The sequence below is a fragment of the Apostichopus japonicus genome, chromosome 20 (assembly GCF_037975245.1).
Source record: "Apostichopus japonicus isolate 1M-3 chromosome 20, ASM3797524v1, whole genome shotgun sequence".
In the NCBI taxonomy this organism is placed as follows: Eukaryota; Metazoa; Echinodermata; class Holothuroidea; order Aspidochirotida; family Stichopodidae; genus Apostichopus; species Apostichopus japonicus.
The window spans coordinates 6,092,454-6,115,984 of record NC_092580.1 but is presented as its reverse complement, the minus strand read 5'-3'; the positions used below and the strand labels follow the sequence as shown (position 1 = coordinate 6,115,984).

At 34.4% G+C, this 23,531-nt stretch overlaps 2 protein-coding genes across 10 annotated transcripts in view; both read right to left on the bottom strand.

Annotated features, from left to right (window-relative positions):
• Positions 1-23,531, bottom strand: part of LOC139961180 (synapsin-like) — a 545,708-nt gene that overhangs the window by 443,340 nt on the left and 78,837 nt on the right. For 2 of the 5 annotated variants that reach the window (XM_071960173.1, XM_071960172.1), the window contains exon 1: positions 11,076-14,670. The exons of 1 other annotated variant lie outside the window; for it this stretch is intronic. The gene's annotated coding sequence lies outside the window, so the exon portion shown is untranslated. Of the gene's footprint in view, positions 1-11,075; positions 14,671-23,531 lie in introns of those variants that run through there. 2 more of the 5 variants (XM_071960176.1, XM_071960175.1) reach the window with 2 other exon arrangements.
• The window catches only part of LOC139961182 (uncharacterized), a 52,783-nt gene continuing 45,152 nt past the window's right edge, over positions 15,901-23,531 (bottom strand). For all 5 annotated transcript variants that reach the window (XM_071960182.1, XM_071960179.1, XM_071960183.1 and 2 more), the window contains one exon: positions 15,901-23,018. The gene's annotated coding sequence lies outside the window, so the exon portion shown is untranslated. The remainder of the gene's footprint in view (positions 23,019-23,531) is intronic.

Genomic DNA, 23,531 nt, shown 5'->3' with positions numbered 1-23,531 from the left:
TGTTACACAACTTGCCTAATTTCCACAGCAAAGTGATAGCAAGGCAAGAGTCGCAAGAGAGATATGAAAAAGTGCAGATATACCTCAAGTTTGTTCATGTTAATGTTTTAGCCAGACAACTTGTTTTCTTCCCCTTATCTAACCTCTCCAAGACCACAAGCCACCTGTATATATCTTGTGTATATATCATCGCAGGTCACCTTTTCCCCAAAAGTCCACACCCACTCCCCTACTTCAAATTATTGAAGGATATTTTCTGGTGATCGCTTGAATCTATCGTCAAAATAACAATGATCAGTATGTCACTGTAGGATACATACACTGTAAGAGAGATGTATAGAACATCAGCTTTGGTGGAGATAAAAGTTATCAATTAGCTGTTTGGCAGTATTTAGTTACAATACAATTTGAAATTCCCGTAAACAGCTAGTTATCCACAGGACGGCCAGACAGCAGAATTTGGTTGTTTTAACAGATATATATGGTCGTCACAGATTACAAGATTACCATTCAAAATTTGCCCTGCTACCCTTCCTATCCCTTTTATCCTTCCCATCATCTCCACCGAGACCAAATGACTAAAACCCAAATTGAATACTTCTTAATTCAATACATCATAATCTTTCAAAAGACTGATTTTATCTTTTCAGCGCACTGCATGCTCAACCTCAGCGATATACTGCCCGATACGTGCAGTATAATTTCAGTGTTAACATATGACAGGAGAGGAAATAAATTCATTCATGCCTCGGTTCACATGACCAGTCATGTGACATAACCACACCATCGTTATCTGTTCTTATTACACATTTTCAATTTGATCAGAAAGAACCCAGTTCCAAATTTGTCACTGAATGTGTCAATACCTGAAGGTGGTTTAAAGATACAAGGTAGCTTGTAATCTGGTTTTGACATAACCACTTTAAATGTGGAAGCAGTTTCAATATTTAAACGATTTCTCAAATTATGACCTCAATTCGACCTTGTGCTGATATCAAGAAAACATTAGGCAACAACATTTTAAATGTCCTTAAAGACTTAAGATGAACTATTAAATTGTATTCACAAGGAAAAATAACCAAGTGATAAAGTGAATTTACACTGATCAGACAATACCATTTGACCAAGGTAATTAATTCAGAGCAGAATATGAATCTGGGAGGACTGGCAAGGAAGTGGAGCACGGGACAAACATGTTTATCATATTACACAGTACACCTCCAGCAGCATGAAGAGCTACATCAGGCCCTTCTTGAAGTCTTCATTCATGTTCAAGTATATAATATGAAAGAAACAAAGTCATTTTTCCTCCCATATTTATATGAGCCCCCTAAATGACCCCCCTTATGTCAGGCATGTATTCTCCCCCCCCCCTCCCAACCACCCTCTCCCTCTACCCACCTCTATTGTTGTGACCTTTCAAGCAGCATGCATATCTACATAAATTGTGATCGGGTTAATTGGCTTTAGAGAGCAGTCTGTCTCCTGCATACAAGTTCACATTTTCGCTGGTTCCAAGAGTGTTTATAAGCAGGGTGATCTTCTTTGTAATTTGCTTATCATCCACTCTATATTCTAATGCAAAATGTGATGAGTATTTAAGATATAGGAGTGTGATTAGATTGATCCAAGAAGAGTTTAGTTTGAAAATACTCAGTATAGTTTTGGTAAAGTAGTGAAAATAGGCAAGCAAACAAAAATTTGGCTGCTCCCATTAAAAAACTTATATTTTGGCCTGAAGTATTCCTCTAAATTTTCATTAAAGATCACCATGGATACTTTATGGTTTACATGAGCAAATGTGTGGTTTCCTATAAACCATTGTAATCACCTTCACTTCAGTGATCAACATGGAAACAAATTTCACACAAGGAATGAAATATTCATGTATTATTGTAAATCTCCCAAGAGGATGTAATAGTCATGCATGAGCTTCCATATCCCTTTCTCTATTACATGAAGGCAACATGTACTCTTGGTATAAAAATTGGTACTTAAGGCTTATCTAACATCTTAAAGCAGCATTTTGCGTTTCGTCGCCGTTTTCCACTTTTTTGACAAGTCCATCAAGTTTTTTACATATCACAAAACAGCAAACTAAGATATAAGCTAAGTTTGTTCCCTGCCAAAAGCGTTAATTGGAGAGTAATTAAGGACATTTGCAGATAATGAGAAAAGTGTCCACCGACAAATTACACATTTAATAATAATCGCATACAGTTTCCCCAACCCACTAGTTTGAATTCAGCCAATCAGAGATGCAGGTTAAGTTATGAGCCGTTGCTAAAAATAGATTCAAAACGTCCAGTTGGTAACTTGGTACAACCAGCGAGCTGGATTCTAACAACTCCCTGGTACAACTGCCATAGACAATCTACACAAATCAAGCATGGTGTTGTATTACGTATTGGCCAATGACGTTCGTAGCTTTTAAATATTCATATTATGGGCAAGGTTTATTTGGATCCCAACGAAAAATATCTTCAAGAAAAACAAAGTTGAAATGTGTAAATTTTTCAACTTTTATGCCACCATTTGAAGTAAGATTTGAATAGATAAGTTAGTTATGTATGTCGTTATGGTATCGTGGAATCAGTGAGGTTGAGAAAAGCCATAGAAAAGGACACAAAATGCTGCTTTAATTGTTGGTGACGACCTTTCTCCACATTATACACAGTATCATATATTTCCTCAGTCCCCACAAAACAGACTAGCTGATGACATCGTGAGCTATCGAAAATGCCTGGAACTCTGATACGTCCATGGACTTGCAAAAATCAATTGATCCAGAATGTGTATAAACAGCCAACATAACATTTGGAAAAGAGATTGAATGAAGCAATGCATGAGTGGTCAGAACTAATTTTCAAGACACATCCCACGAGACCAAAACAAAACACAGGAGGAGATTATAGTGTGGAGTGAGGAATAAATTACACCTCTATATGCCTGAGAAATATTATCACATATCACACCATAGATGATCTCACACTCACAGTATAAGTTGTATGTTTAATGTGTGCAAAAAACAAGCTCTTTTGCCACATGAAAACTCAAATCACTATCAACATGTTATGACAGGTGTCAGCATGTCATCACTGGTGTCAGCTAATTTTGACTGCATGGTATCAGCATAATATGACTGGTCTCAGCTTCATATAATGTTATTGTATCACAGTTGTTTACAAGTGAACTTTTCATAGCGTTGCGATTAATTTCCTAGACATCTCTCACAGCAAAGTGATAATTTAATTTCAAATTTTGTGTGGCACAGTTTTGATGGCTTAAAGCGTATCTCTTACAAAATATTATGATTCCTATGTACAAAGCTGCTATATCTCTTTGCACACCTCTAGCTATTTGACCACTTTGCACAGCATTTGACGGCGCGATACCGGATAAAGTAATCCCTGATGGTAGTAAGTTAATATGCCTGATCCATTTCCTATAGATTTATGACAAGTAATTTGTTACTCTAGTGTCAGCATTGTGTTACGGAAATTGATGATAGATTCGGAAGGAGCAGGGGGCAACTACCTGAAGAGGTAAAAAATGTTACCAGTTGAGGTAAGCTAGGTAGAAAGGAGTGCATAGGAGACAGGTAAGAGAGAAGTAATGTAAATCACCTAATAACTTTTTTATGTATGTTGCAACTGAGACTAGCACGTTTAAATTGGAATATAGCTTGTTCAATATAAATACTTCATTGAATAATTGTCCCTGAAGTAACATCAGTACGGCTTTGGCTTAAGCAGAAGGGAGGGGGGGCGGAGGGGTTCGCAGAATGACAGTGAGAATTAACCCTCCTACAAGAGTGCTTTGTCGTACCACAACTCTGTCCCATCAATCCCTATCCCATCATCCCATCATTCATATATACTATAGTTCCTATACAATGGAAATCACCACTGAGACACTGCTTGTGCAGCCCTTCCTCACCCCTACATCCTTCCCCAGCTATATGAACATTTCTTATATACAACAAAGATTCACATACACTCTCAAGTAGGAATTTCAATATAAGTTCTGCAGGAAAAAGTTACTTATTCATTTTATTGTTCGATTGCATTCCAATGTTGGAGGTGTTAAATTTTATATTCTGAGAATATAAGTACTAAAATGAGAAAGGATTGTATGTCACTTTGTTATATGATACAACCAATTGAATGATTGCACTTCATTTCTTCACTGCAAGGAGATACTACAAATTAAACTCTTAGAATTTCTGAAATATCTGTAATTCAAAGAACATGTTGTTGAATAAATTTTTCAAGTCTGCAAACCCTACAATCTTTCCTGTTTGACACCTTCCTTCCCCAAAGGCTAAAGATTTGGTAAGCAAATCTCCTGCTCACAGAGGGAATCGATATGAAAATTAATTTTGTAGCTTTCATTAACAATTAAAAGTTCCTCTCCAGGCATTATAATCCCAAGATGGAGTGGCGTTATGTGTGCAGGCCTCGTCAGATCAGCATGAAGAACATTAGCGATATTTTATCAAGATACCATTACTGTTTGCTCTCACCAGTTCACAGCTGAGCCATGGAGGTTTTATGTGAGTGACAGTAATTTGCATTGGGGTAGATATTAGGGGCACACATTTCAATATGAGTAGTGTATGAGGACAGCTTACAGCTGCAATGACTCTGTATCACATGCCTTTATTTACATTATATTTTTTTCTTACAGTAGTTATGAAATATTTAATATGGTGAACTTGATAACTGCTGTATATAAATCTAAGGGAATAGTTCATCTTTTCCTGTTTAATCAGGAAGTAAGTATAGTAATTTTGTCAATCACTGGATGATCTGCCTAACAGCAGTAAACAGTATGTATTTATGCCTGATTGAGTATTGTTACAGTATGTATAAGGCAGTGTGCGGCAACTGATATACAAAGTAAGCAGAATGTATGCATGACGTGGTACATCGGAGGGTAGTATTTCATACATAATATTGATTTAATTGGCAAATGATTATTAAATGTAAGAATTATATCATATACTTTATGCATGCCAACTCCTTGACCTATCACAGGATCATTCCACTGCATTTGTTATTGAATTTGCCACAATTTGATGGTACTTTACTTCACTATTACAGGCAAGGTAGGGTACAAGAAGACATAATCTGTTATTGTCTATAATGGCCCAAAAGAAGGGCTGAAGGACATTAACAATGACACAAATGCATAGAAACACCACTCCTTATGGAGGAGTATCGAGGAGTATCTCAAAACCAATAAGTGTTCCAGTAAACAGCAAGTGAGGAAGTAACATAAGGGGGGAAATTTAACACATGAAAAACATTGACAATTCAAAGGATACTTATACTGTGCTTCTAGTGACAGAAAAACTATTATAGATCATATGGAATCATATGGTATAAAAACAACCACCAAAGTATAATATTCGAAGAAATTGTCGAATGAAAATAATCCTTGAAAGTGATGTAGTTAACTTCTCTGAATGGTAGATTCCGAAGGAGAAGAATATGGGTGGTGCCTTAAAGTAGGAATTGGGTCACAGTGCTAAAACATTTCTAGTCATGTAGTTTAGGTAGATAGGAAAACTGTGCAAATTTAGAATGGAGACAGGTAAGGGCAGAGAAAAGGTATATCCATCATTATTGCAACAGGAACATTAAACTTATTGGAATAAACTTGTGTAGTTTGCCAATGAAATAATAAACTATTACATTTACTCTTTCACATACAAGATTTTCAGTGTATTCGAATATATGTTTAACAAGTAGTTGTTAATTATGAGCGGTGAAATGGTCATAAATTAAGATACAGATATCTTAGTTACATTAATGGGGGCTAATATGTAAATAGTGGGTAGCTTGCTCTTGAAAACAACCCAAAACAAAATGAGGGTTTAAGCAAAATTGAGTGTAAATTCTTAATGTGATGGATGTGTTTTATTACAAGATATATTTTCCTTTGCCATTTCCTATAAAGCTTATCCTGTGTAATGCAGTCTCAAAATTAAAACCTTCACAATAAACCAAGTCCATTATGCTTGAATTCCATAAAAAGTGTGCCTTAAAATGCAACTGAACAACAGAAGGTTAAATGGTCTGCATTCAATACCTTCATACTTAATCATATAGGCCTATCACAGGCAATTTGCTAGGTGCATATTGAACAAAATCTAACAAAGAAAAGGAAGACAGACAACTTTGATAGAGAGTTGATCCCTGCAATAACTCTTTCAAATAAGCATATTACATTTTGCATACTGATATTAAGAAACTATATCAAATCTTCATCGCTGCCAGCTAGCTAGTAGGCAAGGCAAGAATGTTTTCCATTAATAGCATCAAAATGAGATATAAATGATGGAGAAGGTGGAACGAATACTCAGAGCTCTGCTACTAAACATTGCTCCCGGTGACACATAGGGAACAAAATTCAGAAGGAAAAAAAAGGGGAAAAGAGGAGAGGAAAGGAGTTATTGAGAGATGAGATCAACTTCATATAGTGAATCTACTGTATGAATGTGTCTGTATAGATTAGCTACAGATTAATCAGATTCAGATTAAGTGTTTGGCAGCTACACATAGTCACTTTTTAACTACTCACATAAAATTGAATTTGGCAGTTTATTCAAAGGTGTCTTTAATGTCTATCAATGCATAAGTAATTTTCTATTTCATGTGCCTTTCAATACGTTTCTTAAAACAGGAGTTTATTAGAACAAAATTTAATAACAAGAAAGTCAAGTATGATCATTGCCGTTTATACAAAAAGTACACATTTACAATTTAAACATGCATGACGGTATTAACTTTAACAGCAGACAATAATTGGTAAAACATATGCCACTGGGAGAGAACTCAACCATGACCATAGCTAAACAAAAGGAGATACGTAAAACACAACAAAAATAGAGTTGCACATGAGGTCTTTGACTTACAACCACATTTCCTTCTTAAATTCATTAAAGTAGAATTAAACAGAAATGTTTAAACACATAAACAGAGATTGATGCAAACTTAAAGTCAATGTTCACCAATCACTGATTTTTTTTTTTTTTTGTGTTATTGATGAGATGTTACATACTAAAATTGATACATTTCACAGGTATGACTGTCTTGTGAAATATTATTTTGTTATTCTTGGCCACTGATGACAAATAGCACAGATCAATTTTGTGTTTTTTTTTTAAACTGGAGATAGGATTAAGATTAGGATTAGATGTAGGATTATAAATTTTACACAACAAATATCAAATCTCTTCTTCATATTTTTAGGATAGTTATGTGTGATCAATTTACTTAATGGGAATAAAGAATCTGTTTGCTATTGTTTATGAGCTCCAATTGTACAAGAGAAAACTGATCAAAAGACAAAAAATCATTCTGATGTGTCTTATTGGCAAGGACATATGGAAAGGCATCTGTTATGATTAGGCTTCCCTTCTACAGCTCAGCCTCTGTGGCACCACAATCTCATCTATTCACCACATCATATCTTCTCAATTAATACTCTTGTAAACTCCTCACCTTTATCAAGTGAACAAAATTATGTAAAAGCATTTGTAACATTTAAAAAGCAGCAGCAAAGAGTTAAGTACTGCAAATGATGCTTACTAATAGGGATGCTTCCATTCTCCATTCAGCAAAAGGTCAAAGGTCACATGCTTCATCTTTAATTTTTCATTTATTCATTTATGAGTAGAGGGACACACATATTCAGTTGAATTTAAAACAGTTCTTGGGTTGCCATGGCGAGAGTATCATTTTCCTTTATCCTACCATCTTGTTTATACCTTGTGTCACTGCCTATATATATACTCTACCTGCCATCTACAATTGATAGGTGCTTGTGACATGTCTTGCTTCTAACATTTCAAAAGCTATAAATTGCTTTGTAGCTATCTATCACACCAAACCTGACACCTTCCATAAATTTAACTGCATCTCAACCGTTAAAATCAAACTGACTGACCAAACAACCAGAGTAAGAAAAAGAAAAAAACAAAAAGACTGAAAAGTTACATAAAAAATGTTGCCCTGTCAATGAAATTAGGATAGAGGATGCAGCCAAATGCTGTGAGAAAGTAATCAAAGAATCCGCACCCAGAAACCATGCATAATGACATCAGCTAACTCAGGTGCTTTTATTCAGCACATCACTCCATTAGTGCTGGAGTCAATTGTGTTCTTAAGGGTTAAAAAACAGAATAATTTCAGTCAATGCTTTGCTAATAAAAAAAAAAATTCAAAAGGTCTTTCAAGAAGCTTGTTAAGTTCACTGAATTTTGTCTCTATAATTTAGATAAGATTTGCGAAGAAATGCCCCACAAACACATCCAGTACTTTGAAATATTCACTGGAGAGACTTTTCTCTGAGTCCACTACACACAGTTGCTCGGATCACAAAATGGTAAAAGTAATTTGGAAAATCGGCAGTAGCAAGCCAGATGTACGAAGAGCTAAGGCATGTAGAAGATGAGAATAAAGTGATATTATGGATTTCAGAGTATTGATTTTAATTTAGAGATGGAGATATACCTTGAAGCACATGTCATTCTCCTCTACTGCATGTATTGGAGAATTGTAAATGCAAGAGGGTACTTGGGCTGTGCTCATTTATAAAAAGTAACTAAAGGTATCTTGGAGATGCCACAGAAGAACAAAATGGGAAGATGTTTTTATTTAAAATTACTAAAAGCACACATATGTTAAAGCATGATAACCTCATTAATAGTTATAAACAGAAATTTCAAACAGCTGCATGCGCATGGTCTGATTAATATTTTGACTGGCTTTTACACAAACATGGGTTGTTTAGTTTGAATGTTTGTTTCCCTTGATCTCTGCTATGTGGCCAAAGTTTCGGCAATATAATACATTGTCATGAATCTGTGATTATTTACTTATTTACAATAGTACCAAAAAAGATTCACAAGACCATCGAGAATACATAATGACGCTTTAATTTATAATAGCAACAGCAACAACAATAGCAAGCATGCTGTCAGAATAGGTTTAAGATACTATTTCAAAGTTTAAAACATCTTTTTAGATCATTTGTAATATTAGTTTTGTTTCCATGTTACACCATACATTAAATAGAACAGTTTCATGATCTCAGAAACTAGAAGAGCTGAGCAAAATATGGTTGATGATTTAATACATTATAAAGCAATTTAATTAAAAGGAGCTAATCGTGTTTGCAATGTAACTTATACAATTGGTCACAAGGTAGATTGTTAGTTTCTTAAAATATGCTTATCTTTTCAAAACTCAACATGTATTCTAAGCCTACTACACTGTACTATAAGGTCTATCTAAGTCTAGGCTACTACATACATTTAATTTAGAAAGAAGCTGTCAGTGTAATCTGGTTAGGATATATATACGTTACCAGCCAATACTATTGCACCAACTGGGAGCAAATACATACACACTTGTACAGAACATTGCTCTAGTACTACTTGTAAGAATATGGTATGGAGTGCACATTTCATCTAGAATCAAGCTAATGTTAACATTTGCTAAAAGCTAATTTGCTTTGAAACTTTTCAAATTAATCTGGATGTTATTCACAGTTTTATGAGCACCTACATGTTTACACTAATTACACTATTGACAAGTTAACACACAATGACCCAACTAAAGCACTGTTTCATCAATGTTGGTACTTTTACTTCTGTGACATATTATAACATGAAGGTCTGGAGTTTGTTCACCTCAATATCCATCAGTGACTAATAGTCCAGTAGCTGTAGGTTGAGGTCTACTGTAATTAAATGTTAATTGCTCTATGCTGGATTCAAATCAAAGTGGTCTTTTCAATCAGGCATGACAACAGACTCCAAACAGCTTGTAAGTTAAGTCAGACTGTAACCTCATTTTACATCTTTAGGCAAAAGGGGTTACTGCAAAATTCACAGTCCGTTGTTGAGAGAATTGAATGAAGTGAAGTTTACTAATGGATGCATTTGAAGAACCTTTAACAACTGTCCATTTAGGTGACATTACCTGGACCTTCTTTTGAGTTTTTATCTTAGAAGGGTACTTTTGTTTGTCCAGCAATGTATTTAAAAAGGAATTTAATTATCTCAGGTTAGCAAACAACCCTTTAAAATAAAATCTCAAAATGTTTTACATGTTGCTTTTCATCTGGTCATATATATTAGTTTTGTTAGTTTATTATTTTTTTTTTTAAATTTCTGGTGGAATGTATTTCACTCCTCACCTTAATTGTCATCTCTGTGCATCCTCACTAATTTGTATCCAAGAAATGATTTAGTTTATATTATACAGTTTCATACTTCCTTATCTAAAGGTTAATGCTTTCTCATGTATGCCCCTTTGTGAAATCTAGAACAAATCTTTTTACATTAGTAGATTACAAAGAAATATTACTTTTGCTGATGTATTTATTATATACAAATTATTGTACACATGAATAACTTTAAATTTAGCATTTACAACCAACTCTGAACTTCTCTTTTCACCACATGAGCATAATCATATCCTGTAATTTAAAAGTGACTGAAGCACATCAAATTCAATATAGTAGCTAAGACATTAATGTCCAAATGTGTTTCTATGTGAGTGTGGTTGCTTAGTTCTATTTGTGTATGTTTACATAGTATGGCCTAAACACTAGAGGAATAAATCAGTTAGAAATATAACCATTGAAATATAAATATAAGAAATAATTCATATCTCAGATAACATGATTACCCTTAATTAAAGCATCATTTGTTTTTGAAATCCCATTCTTTCCCACTTTTTGAAACAATTACTTTATTAAAACCACAACAAAAAAAAGTAATACACCCCTCTTTGTCCTCTTGCTGCTGCAGCCACTTCTTCTTAAATCAATAAAGAATGAATTTATTATTTCACTAAAAATGAAATTCTTTAGCCAAAGCATGAAACACACAAGCCATGAACACAAATATTACAATTCCTATTCTTTCCAAATGCCATTTCCAGTCTATGCCAATTTCTCACAAATGGTGCTAACAACCATGGAAATTGTTTTATAAAGGTGTGAAAAGGCTATTAAAGGGCAATTAAGCTACATGCCATTTATCTGTGCAAACATACCTTACCACCTGTCACACGCTAAGACCTATTGACATGGTCTTTGATTCCACTAGTATAATGAAAACAGTCGCCTCCAGAATTTGTGGGTGAAGTTTATTCCACACGTATTAATCCAGATTCTTGGGCACTAACAGGAGACTGAATTAATTCAAAAACTCCTTATAGCAGTATCACACAAGACTAAATTCTGACGATGATTTTGCACATCTATGCCAAAGCACGTGCAACCACTGTGAGACTTAATGAGAATAAGAACCAGCGTGACACGCACACATTTTGAAATCGTAATGAGTGGGAACGTAGCAAGCAGACGACACTTCTAACAGAATAGCTGCTGTACTGGAATACCAGTATAGTAAAAGTCATCCACAGTTCAAGATAATTGAGCAAATCAATAAAGGTTTGTATAGGGCTTTCCGAAAGACTGAAGCAATTTTGGTTCACCTAACTGAACATACAAGGAAGATGAGCAAATTGATCCAAAGAGTAAGGTTTAATAAAAAATACCTTTCAGAGATAAATAAGATGTTAATTGGGTCGTAAAGCAACATTTAATTTCACGCTACGATGTCTCAATGACAAATAGTTTTATATAGTCTTCCAGGCACAATATATCAGTTGTTCAAGAAGATACAGAATGTAAACATTAAGTCAACCAAACCTTGATTAAAATTTCTGACATATATGAATGAAGAAAGAAAACGCAGCAGGAAAACTGTTTCATTTTGCAAAACAGTTTCTTTTTATCTTCATAAATGTCTTTATACAAAGGTTATTACCAGAATGGGAATTTATTTATTATCTGTGAACAAGTTTCTTGTTATTTATGTTGATTTATTTCTTTATTGTTTTGAACTCCTTTTTTATAAATATATCTTTTCTAAAATGAAAATGAAAACTGAAAATCATTAATAACATTGCATTAAAAAGATAATTTTTTAGAGCCAGACAAGTTTGCCATATGAAAACCCACGAACATGAAATTATCTCAAAGAAGTTGAAATGTATATTTACACTGGAATTGTAGCTTATAAAAGAGATTAGTCTGACGATGACAACTACCAATTCCACAAATTTTTTAATAATTTTGCAATTCATATCTTCAGTGAAAAACTAGTATTAACTGGATGAATGAATGCTTTTGCATTTGGGTCTGCAATTTTATCAAACCCACTAATTATGTAATACTCAAAACATGATGACAATTGGTTAAAGAATATAAACCTGGTATAAGTCATTAATGAATCATTTTGTCATCCAGTAACTTTGCAGGTTATTATTAAACAATTTAAAAAGCAATTAGGACAAGTTTGGAATCTTCAACTTTTCTATATTATTTGAAATGAAATTTGAGTTGTCAAGCTAATGACCTACATTGTGATTGGGATTTAATGTGAAAAATCATTTAAAAAAAGTTATCAAATCAACTCAAAAAACCACTTTAAAGATGCTGGTTGTATTATTAAATATCAATTGCCTCTAATTTGAATGAGAAATATTTTGCCTCTCCCTCTCACCCATTTCCACCCCAAAAACAAATTGCTCCCTATGTTTTTTTAGAAGTTGAGATGAAAGCACCTGCTTAAAATGATACTTAACACCTCTAAAATCAGAGAATAATTAAATGAAGTTCTTTATATTTCAAAAGTTACATAAAAAATAATCTAAACAAACGGACACCAAAAGGACAAAGAGCAGACTGAAATTCTATTTGTTTCTTTTTAACGTTCCTGTACGGGCAATTTGAATAGCAAGAAGCACAGCAGAGACACCTGACCCTGTTCACCAAAAACTAGAAAGTTGTTCAACCCATGAGATAATATAAAATACCAAATATCCTACATCCATGGTGTGAGAGAAGGTCTATTTTGAGTATCTCTGATTAACTAAAGCACAAGTCTTCTGGAATGGCTAGTGTAGAATGGTGCGATGGGGGATGGGAAGGGGGAGGTGGGAATCTTCTGCTCTCATATATTTTTCCCTACCTCCCCTTCCTGCTCAATGTTCCATCACTAACCACACGTTTTCGAGGCACATATGAGCCTGTTCACATTAATCTGCTTTACCATTACAAACTTAAATGCAATTCACTCATTTTGCTTTTCTGTTTTGAGATGTTTAAAGATGAAAGTTTGTTCGTTAGCCTATCTACATGTTTTATTCACATTTTCAGTACACATATCATCTTGCAAACATTTTTTAAGGGAATAACAGAGATTCAAAACAGATATATACAGTTTATTTTTCTCCCTGGAGGAATATGACATGCCTGGTTACAATTATTTCTAAATAGCAAGCTTCATTTTCAACACCATTAACATCTTCTACAGAATTAGATATTTATTTGTATCTTATCCAGGCATCCATGAATTGATACATACACATTTTATGACTGATCTGTCTGTCTTTGTTATCAAAGCCTCATAAAGTGGTTCAACCAGCAGATATAAACAATACTGGCTCCATTTTCATGTCTCAGACAAATTCCTGACGGCAATTTCCCTTATTCGGGTTTGAAGAATGACGGCATGCCTTCACGCACTGTTCTATCTCACGTTATTAAACTTAACAATTTCCCTCATATCTTTGCATCATCGCAGGAAAAAGGTTCACAGTTAATTGAATTTCTCAAGCATTACTCTAAGAAGATAAATTTTGACGTATCGGAATGTATAGTTCGAGGCGATGGAGAAACCTTTTGCAGAGATCTTGAAAATTGCTTTCAATGTTAATTAAGCTCTTCCTTTGGAAATATATGAAATTATTGCCATTTAAATTTTGGAGCTACCTAAATTTGCAAGTAATGAGCAAGTCACAAACTTCAGGCTATTTAATGGCTAACTGCCAGTGGATATTTATGTTTGCCAGTAGAACAAAAAATCCTCTTGCTTTTTTCTGCCAGTAGACATTAAGAACATAAAAACATGATACGTCATGCATATTACAATCGTCAGTCAAGAAAGCAGCATAATTTCCATACCTTACAGGTGGAGGGGAGGGGGGTGTGCAACAGGTAAGATGGGTGGGTGCTTATATGTGTCATGATGCAATATTTGAAACTTTTGGAACGATGCAGGAGACTTTTCGACTGTTAAGTTTCGACTGCATACAAGTTATTTATTTATGTTCATATTGTACACTAGGAAACTGTAATCTTCTGGCTGCCCATGCCTGACTTTTTCTGGCAGATACACTGATAAACCTAAGAAAAATGCAAACAGTCTCAGGGCCTTCAGCCACAAAAACAGTCACCAAATAAACCTACATAAAATGTTTAACTAGTGATCCATATATGATTCAATTAATGAACTTCTTCTTTTTTTTTTACCTCACTGAGGTCCAAAAAGCACCAATACTGTTATGACTAATATAAGCTTTAAATTAATTATATCAATATAACTAAACCTCTTTCAATTTGCTCACTACTGTATTTCAACCCATTTATGTGATTTCAAGGCTTAAACCAAGAAGCTGCAAGCCCCTTTCAATAACACCTATTTGTTACCTATCCCCATCCTCTTCACACATAGTGTAGTAAATTGGAAATTTTAATTAGACAATTTATAAGATATATAGGCTGAAATGGTAAATAATTTCATTGGTCCAGCTTTATTATGTAATCTCCCCCCCCCCCTTCCTCCACACTTTGTCATTCAGATCTGTTTTCAGTACCTTTTGCCTTAATCTGACATCCATTTTCATTCTCTATTTGATCATTTAAACAACTTTGCAACCTCCCCGCCCCCTCTTCACACTTATCAGCCTGATGTATAATCATTGCACACAGGTGTGTGAAGTTTCTTATTTTGCATCGTATTGAATTACATAATCAGGAAGTGCCCCTGTTGTTAATAACACTCAGTGGGGAGTAAGGAAGGATGTAAGGAACACTCATGTTCCCTTTTCATGAACAAAAAAGAAAAAACATATATTATTTCCCCCAGTCCTCAGTATTTAAACTCTTATTATAATGTTACTTAATCCATGACATTTATTGCACAACTTTATTTAATGTTCATTGTTCTATTTGTATTGAATTAGGTCAAATGAAAGTGTTTCTTTTATTTATATGCACCTGAAGACCCTGGGAGATAATAGAATCAAATAAAGTTTATTACTATGCAAATGTTGAACACCTGGCCATTTTAATGAAAGAAAAAAAAACACATGGCAGGAAGTAAACTAAGGTTATGTCAAGTGTACATGTACAACATGAAACATTCAACAGGAAATGCTTCCCAGCAGGAATTCGAGGATACTGTTATATCCAGGTCTTCATGAATATTCACATCAGGTCCCTAGGATTTAATTAAAATAGGATTTGGAGATGACAACTAAGGCGATTACCATACTGTAAGATTATCCAATTACATGAGTCATGTAACGAACGTCAAGGGACCTTCCATGATCAAACAAATACTGAGAAAATGAAGAAGATGATATATCCAGCTGCAGTCTTACAATGTATCTTTTACCATTTAGCTATTTAATGATGTTAACAATATTCCTGCCTGATTCCCCTCTACCTGCCCGGTCCACCTTTGCACAAGTAGCCTATGTGAAAACTATTTGGGCACTATTATCGTTCATTTCTTCAATTATTTTTCATTGAATGAATAGAACTTGATCAAATGTAATCCATATTACATGGCTGTAAACAAAAGTGGCAGCCTCTATCAAAATATTGGAGAAGTATTGTGACCATCAGAAATCAATAAGCTTTAGTTCTTTTTGCTTGAATAAAAGTACAAATTTAAATGCTGTGACAATTAATTTATAGTCAGAGGAAAATGGTAGATCAATAGAATCATATTCAGAGAGAGAAGGGGGTGGGTTGGGCGGGAGGGGAAGGTTTTCATATATAATGGTAGTGCCTCCTAAACTGAAATGCAGAACCTTATGTTGTTTACTGACAGAACTCCATGTTAAACTTTAAATCAAATGGTAGCATCTCCTCCCCCACCCCTCCCCCTTTCCTTTTCCAATCTTTCTTGCATTATCCTAATTTATAAAATGCAGTTGGAAAGAGATATAATGGGCCAAGTAGAAGACATTGATAATCAATATCATATTCCTATTGTTGTACTGAATTAATCCAGCTGCAATCAAGGATGTACTCACAGTTAGTTCTACACATAGGTATCCCTCCCTACTATGGAGAGGCTTTAATACTGTTGGATCCAGAGTTTGGGAGAATTAATCAAGTTTGCAACATTGCATTGAAGGTTAACTTAAGTGATTCTCACAATGCTTAAACTTACAAATGAACATTTATTTTTAAGTAAACCACACTTCAGCTTCCCCCCCCCCCTCTTCCTCCCACCTTTATCTTGAGGTAGGTTGATCATTTAAATTACAATCCTAATGGATCATATATCAAGTAACATCAAACAGAAATCAGGCTATATAAGCTATATTGGACCCTCAGAGCAGTTTCCTTTGCTGAGAAATTACCCATTGTTGACTATATAACCTCAACACCTAGCCATTACGATTTTGAAACACTTCTTGAGACCTTTTACCATTATGTTTAAATTTGAAGGCAAAACTGAAGACCTTTAAATCCTTACTGCAACTGCAATGTATAAGCAACTATTGATTTATGATGTGATTGTATTCATTAATGTGATCGTGTTTAATTGCTACAATACTGGCAAATAATTATGCATGTGTGTTGTGAGTTAGAGGAAGGGATGGGGCTGGCAGGGGATAAGAACAAGTGATTTCGGATAAACTTTCCTTTCAGTTATTATTTCACCCGAAGATAGGCAAATTGTGCATCGATCTTTTAAAGTCTCAATACCTGTTTGCTGATGAATTTCGGATAACAAACTTCCAAAGTAGATTCAATGTTTCTTATTCTAAATGCACTCTGACCAGGTGGGTTTAATGGAGAAAAGCTGTCGCAATCGAAAGAAATTTATTTTCAGTTGCCCTTATGGCGCGAACGATTTACCATAAAATCACTGCGACCGCCCATGTCAGCGTGTTCATTAAACAAAATAGTCTACACATGTGGCCGATCAAGATTTTAATGCAATCCTATACTTGCATCTTCTACTTTTTACAATTCCACGGAGGAAATGTCTAAAACACCTGTTTATTCATTGCAATGGAAAGAAATGACACAATTTTGCAAGCTACATCGGTAAGACCGAGAGAGATATACAATTCAAGAGAAGGGACCTAAGACACGCTAGCTACGAAAGTGAAAGTAGTCCTAGGCCTATTAAACAGTAGTTAAAAAAACAGAGAGATTTGATTGGCGAATCATCTGTTTGGCAGGGCTTGTCAATTTTGATTCAAGTTTGTAGAATCTACGGACTCGTTAAGAAATCTGGCGAATTTTATCAGCTCAAAATTTTTAACGACAGATAACTCAATAAAAATAAAGAATATTGATATGAAAAATGCATAGAATTATGTCTTTTTCACTGAGCCTTTAGTGCAGTAAGCTGGAAAGGTCGAAGTTTAAATTTGAGTTGAGTTACAAATATTACTTGTTTTGAGGCCAATTAAACAAGTACAATAAGAAATGTCTGGAAACTAAGTTGGTAATATACCTTTATTATTTACATTGGACAGAAATACTGTACAGTTCAATAGGTAAAAGTAGCCTAACACAACAACAGTTACTGGCAAAGTGACAATATAATAGTTTTGGAAATTAACATCATCATTTGACCTTGTGAAATTCCATTGAGGGACTTGCTAGCACACTGCAGCACTTGCTAGTATAGTTTACATAGCATTGCTATAGTAAATCTTAAATTTTGCCCAAAAAAAACATTTTAAGAGAGAGAAAGTCTTACTTTATGTATGACTTATAGTTCACTGTATTATTAAGTGCCTCAGAATGGAAAATTTGTTTTTTCTTGTTCCGCTGTTTATAACCATTTTCATTACGATTGTGTGGTACAATTTGACTTTCAAACACAGCAACTGCATGGTCTATCAGTATCTTCCAGGCTAATTTGCAAAGTGTTGCCAGACAGAGAGTCATCCAATAGGTCTTATCTGGGATACTTTGAGCAAAATGTCATTGATTTGGATGCTTTACAAAGAGGAGAAAGTTTGTAGCTGAACATAAGTAGCCCTCGACCAACTAATGCTGACTCACAACTGGGCTTGCAAAATCCAATTAATTTACCAATGAAATCTACCGCCTAATACTAATAAATCAAGGTGTCACTTCTGCAAAATGATCTTTCAACTTGCAGTTAGACAACAACACTATTCTATAGTACAGTTATTCTTCTTGAAGATGGTGCTCTCACCACCAAGAATAGTGTCATGCACAACTGATAGAACCTATTAAGGGAATAAAGTATTGATTTTCTTCCTGCTTCTGAATATATGAGATTGAAGTTAATAAAGTCGAAATATTTCTAAAGGTCATCATCCGTACTGCCTCAGCAAATTGAAAAGGCTTTAAAAAGTTTCAAAAGTGACCTTCTTGGGAGCAGTTTTGATCTTCAAATTATTTCCAGGTTTTGTAATATTGCATTGAATTTAACAGTTACAAATGTCTCAATAAAGGAAGAGTATTTAGAATGGTTTTACAATTCTGATTGAAATCTGAACCTGACTGACCACTTGTGATCTTTCTAGCACATTTTAGAGCTATACTGACACAATTGCTTTTTCTGCGGCTCTTATCTTTGAGTTTTTATTTTGTTAAGGTCCTCGCTTCATGACGATGATCTATATAAAAATGGATACAAAAAATAGTCAAGTATCAAAAAGCCTTGAACCTGAAGTAGACAATTTCATTATGAATGCATCTTAAGTACTCAGAAACACTGTGAGAGCACCTACACATGGCACTTTACAGTCTAAATACCAGACACACTTCTTAAAATCCATGAAAATGCTTCAGAAAGCAAGCATTCACATCTCTATATGTACGTTTCACAAAAGTTAAGCTAAACGATCATGCAAATTTGCAACGCTAGGTCCAAATCATCACTATCCAGCAATATTTTTGTTTGTGCTACACTGTATCTGTCTCAATTTGTGCCCAACTTAAAGAATGAAGAAAATTCTTAAATTCTAATTATTCTTTCTTGACCTCTCTCACTGTAATGAGTGTATTTGCATTTTTAAGGAGTTAATTCCTGATGGATTCCATGCTTTTTAGGTCGTCTGTGCCATAATAGGTACAAAAAACAGTGCCATTAGTGGCAATGACACTTCTACAGAAAATGCATAAGTTTTGTCATGATACATTAAATGTAGATGTGTTGTTAGCATGTTGCATAACTAGGTATGAAGGAATTACAGAAATTTATTTGACAAAGAGTAAAATTTGCCAGTTCACAACAATGACAGCACATTTGTAGAATTCTGTAGTTATATAACAAATACACCATGGTGAAGGCTTTCACAGATGATAAAATACACAACAAGACAAAGAACATTTGTTCCAAGTGTATGTATATTTATTTGTGCAGATCTTTCAAAATCATCTTCTTTATTTGTACAATATTGATACCATTGTACATGCACTTTGATTGAATTGTTAGGCTAATACAACAACCAACATCCAAAGGCTGCTTTATACAATTGCACTGTTACATTTTGTATTCCTGTATCTTTTTGCCAGCAAGTAGAACTGTAATGTATTATCACACTTTTCACATAAAAACTCAAATTTGGAGTGTGCAGAGCTACTTGGCATGCAGGGTAGTATAATAGTTGTCTAGACGGAAATGCAGAAGCGGAGAATCTCCAATGTTGACAATTAACTATAAATCACTGACTCACACAGTCAACACTGGAACAAACCATTTATGCAGAACTATCAATCACCAGACAATATCTGTCGGAGACTGTTTCGCTGAAAAAGATAACGATTCAATCTCTTAAAGCAGTCAATCACACAAGATTGCGTGGTCTCATAAAATTACTCAAGGTTAATCATAACTAATGTAAATGGTTACAGTTCCAGCTGGTCTCAGTTCAGGATTTGAAAATCTTTCCCAAAAAGCTTAATTATTTGACTAGAAATTCTTAGAGTTATCTCATAGTTGCAGACTGTAATCTCTGTGGATGTCTCATCATCTTTTGCCAACATACTAGATCATTTCTTTCAAGTCTTTACTATTTTCTGAGTACTGTTTATTTCTATTGTTTTTCAGTCACATTTGCCAGAGTAACAGCAGGCAAGTCTCTGAATTACAGTCAAAGAAGTGTGCTAATTGTGTAATCCTTTTTGATTTGCAGCATTTGTTTTTTGTTGAGTCTTTGCCACCATCTATTGCAGCTTACCACAGAAGTGACAAACAACAATGCCAACTTTGACAATCTTAATGTCCTACCCAAGCTAGAAACACTACATTTGCACTGCAAATATTGTCATGTAGCTTCGTATATGATACTATAGATTTGCTAGAAGTAGTTGTATCAATCTTTCCCAATCGGTTATTGCCATTTTTGGTCACAACTGTGTACCCTTCAAATATGTCATAATGCGACATTCCAGTTCACTGTATATTAGCTTTGAGCTGTGACTCAGAAGTAGCCTTATTTAAAAGTTAACCTGTTAATGTAACTAAATAGTGCGGTCTGCCACAGTACCACAAGAAGATTTGCCCACATTTGCCTGCGTAACTCTTCCGAATATTGATGTCTCAATTGGCACAAACACATGAGAGTAATGCAATTGCAAATAGCAGTACCATGCATGAAGAAGGAAAAGCAAAGTAAATCCTATTATTGAAGCAGGTTGTCACCCAGCTTCAATTAACTAACCTATTTGCTTTATTCCTTAAGATCTTTTCCTTTCTAAAAGAGTCTAAAAGAGTTTTACTTCATGAAGACATTGCCAGAAGCATCTTTACCCTGTTAGGTTTAGGGATAAGCTGGCCAACAAGAGGAGGATTGCTGTCTGAACCGGTCGACTGTGGTGTTCAACTTGGCAGCCTTAGGGATCAGCTTACCAACAGTGGTGTGCTTAGCTATTTAACCTTTCCAGACGTAAAAATGATATATCCTAATGCATGAGCTTGCATATCTGTTAGAATATTTCAAATCTAGTGGTAAAAATCTTACATTATATGGCAGTCTAAAGTATGAACCTACCAACAAAGTCATCCATAGCTGTTTGAACCTGCCAATTCTTGAGGTGTAAATTATTAATTTGATGTGAACAAAATACATATTAAAGACTCCTAGATAAGAAGTGCACAATGTCACAACTATTTACCAATTGTGTGAGTGATATTATATGTAAGAATGGATAATAGAATACCTTGTAACTAGCTTCATAACAAATGTTTCCACAATAAAATCAAAATATCCTTTTGCAACACTGAAGTCGACTGCAGATTTTATGAGCACAATGAAAGGTGTGTAATGAGCTAACTTGCCCACGTTACATTACAGCAAACCTGTCGCAGTGAAATTCAAGTCAACATAAACAAAACCAGGAAGAATTGAAGAAAGATAAAAGCATCCCATCTGTGTTAGTGATTATTCATTAAAATCTGACTAAACCTCCCTCTCAATTTGTAATTCAGCAAATAAACTGTTTGGTATTCTCAGGTATCCTATAAGTGGGTACTTTTTATCAACAAGGATGGCACTTCAAAAACTTTTGTGACATTAATGCAAAAGGGAAGTACTTTTCATTCCCAAAGGTTATAATTCACAACAGCATCAAACTAGTCAAGAGTTTTCTGCATACGTTAAGACCGACGACAGCCTCCATAAAATCGGGAAAGAGTTCCTCTGCTGTCTAGAAATAACATTTTACAAGAGCTCGACAAGAAGCTTTACCGCAGAGAGAATATCACAAAGAGGCATGATTTTCTTTCTGAATTGCACATCTGACTGCTTTACTGTGAAATATCTCCATCTTGTTTAGAATCTTGAAATTGCTTAAAGCTGTGTTAGCTCTGTGCTGTAACTTTGCATCATTCTGCCCAACCATAAATAAAGGGTGCCACTCAACCTTTTGGCTGGATTTCACTACTTATTAATCATTCAGTAAAAGACAGTAACACTTTTATCACATGAATTTAATGCAATATTTGTTTTATCCATTTTTAAAAATATCTCTTTATTTCTTGCACGATTTTGGTGGACATAGAATCTGTTTTCAGGAAACTTTAATATCTAACTTCAATTACTGGTCAAGAATGGCAGTCACAGACTGATGCAAATTCAGTGCAACATGATTGTTAGTGTGTAACTAAGGATACAAACATTGCAAATATCAACTGGATGATCATAAAACATGTCGTAAACCAAAAATATTACTGAAAATATTAACATCAAGACCTTCAAACATGTCTATAATCTAATTTATAACAAGACCATTGCTGTAAATTTGCAACGGTGAAACATGGAAATATTTAAGAGTTGTAAGTCATCAGATTTATGTCCTTTTTTTCTTTTAACTATAAGCTGAGATTTGACAACACAGATCTATGCACACTGATAATATATCTTGTAAAGATTTTCACCCAACAATTCTGTAAATAGGAGATATAAGAAAACAACCTTTGAATAATTGACAGCAGAAGAATATTTCCTTTTAGAATCTTTGCACTTTAATTGAATAATAACATCGGCAAAGGCATTTTAGGAACAAAATAGATGTATATTATACTGCAGAGACATATTGTAGTGAAGGCACAATAAACAACAAAAGCAAACATTAAATGAGCTTCACAAGTTGAACAGCATATTGAAATCTCAATGTGATAGGTTATGTAATTATTGGTGCAGCAACACAATGAACTTGGTTAGAGTCCCAGGCGATGGATGGAATAGTTTATTGTCTTCCATAATACAATATCTTTCAGGAAATCTTCCAACTGCTTCTTCCATCCATTTACAGCCATATAAAATAACAACTGCAATTATAAATAATGCTAAATTTCCAAATGTAGATGGATTAGTTGAAAAATGGACATCAAAAAGCTGAAGTTGTAAAATCTGTTAAGAGATCAAAAATAAAATAAGGAACAAAAGATTAAACAAAGTTTCATGAAATTGCCAAACAATTGCACATCTTGACCAGAGGGTGTAATAACAAGCACAACACTGAAAAGGAATAAACAACGGGTCTATAACCACAGACCTCAAAGTTTTCAAACAAGTTTATTTAAGTTAAACATAATTACTAAACAGGGTCCAAAAAGATCTCAAGAATGCAGATGATAATTTGCATAAAGTTGACAATAAAACACCGAAAGAAAAAGTTGCAAGACAACAGTATAAACAGTAAATGAACTGCAGGTGTGAAATAACAACACAGTAAACAGCAATTGTTAAAAGAATTATTGAATGCAAAACGGCAAAACTAAACACACAAAAAGATTTGAAATAAAGCTTGTTTAATACTTTGTTTTAGGATCAGTGCATGATGAAACATGTAGCAACATGAATGTTATATGGTAACATAAAATGTTATATGGCATAACAATAGAACTGGAAGAGTAATAACAA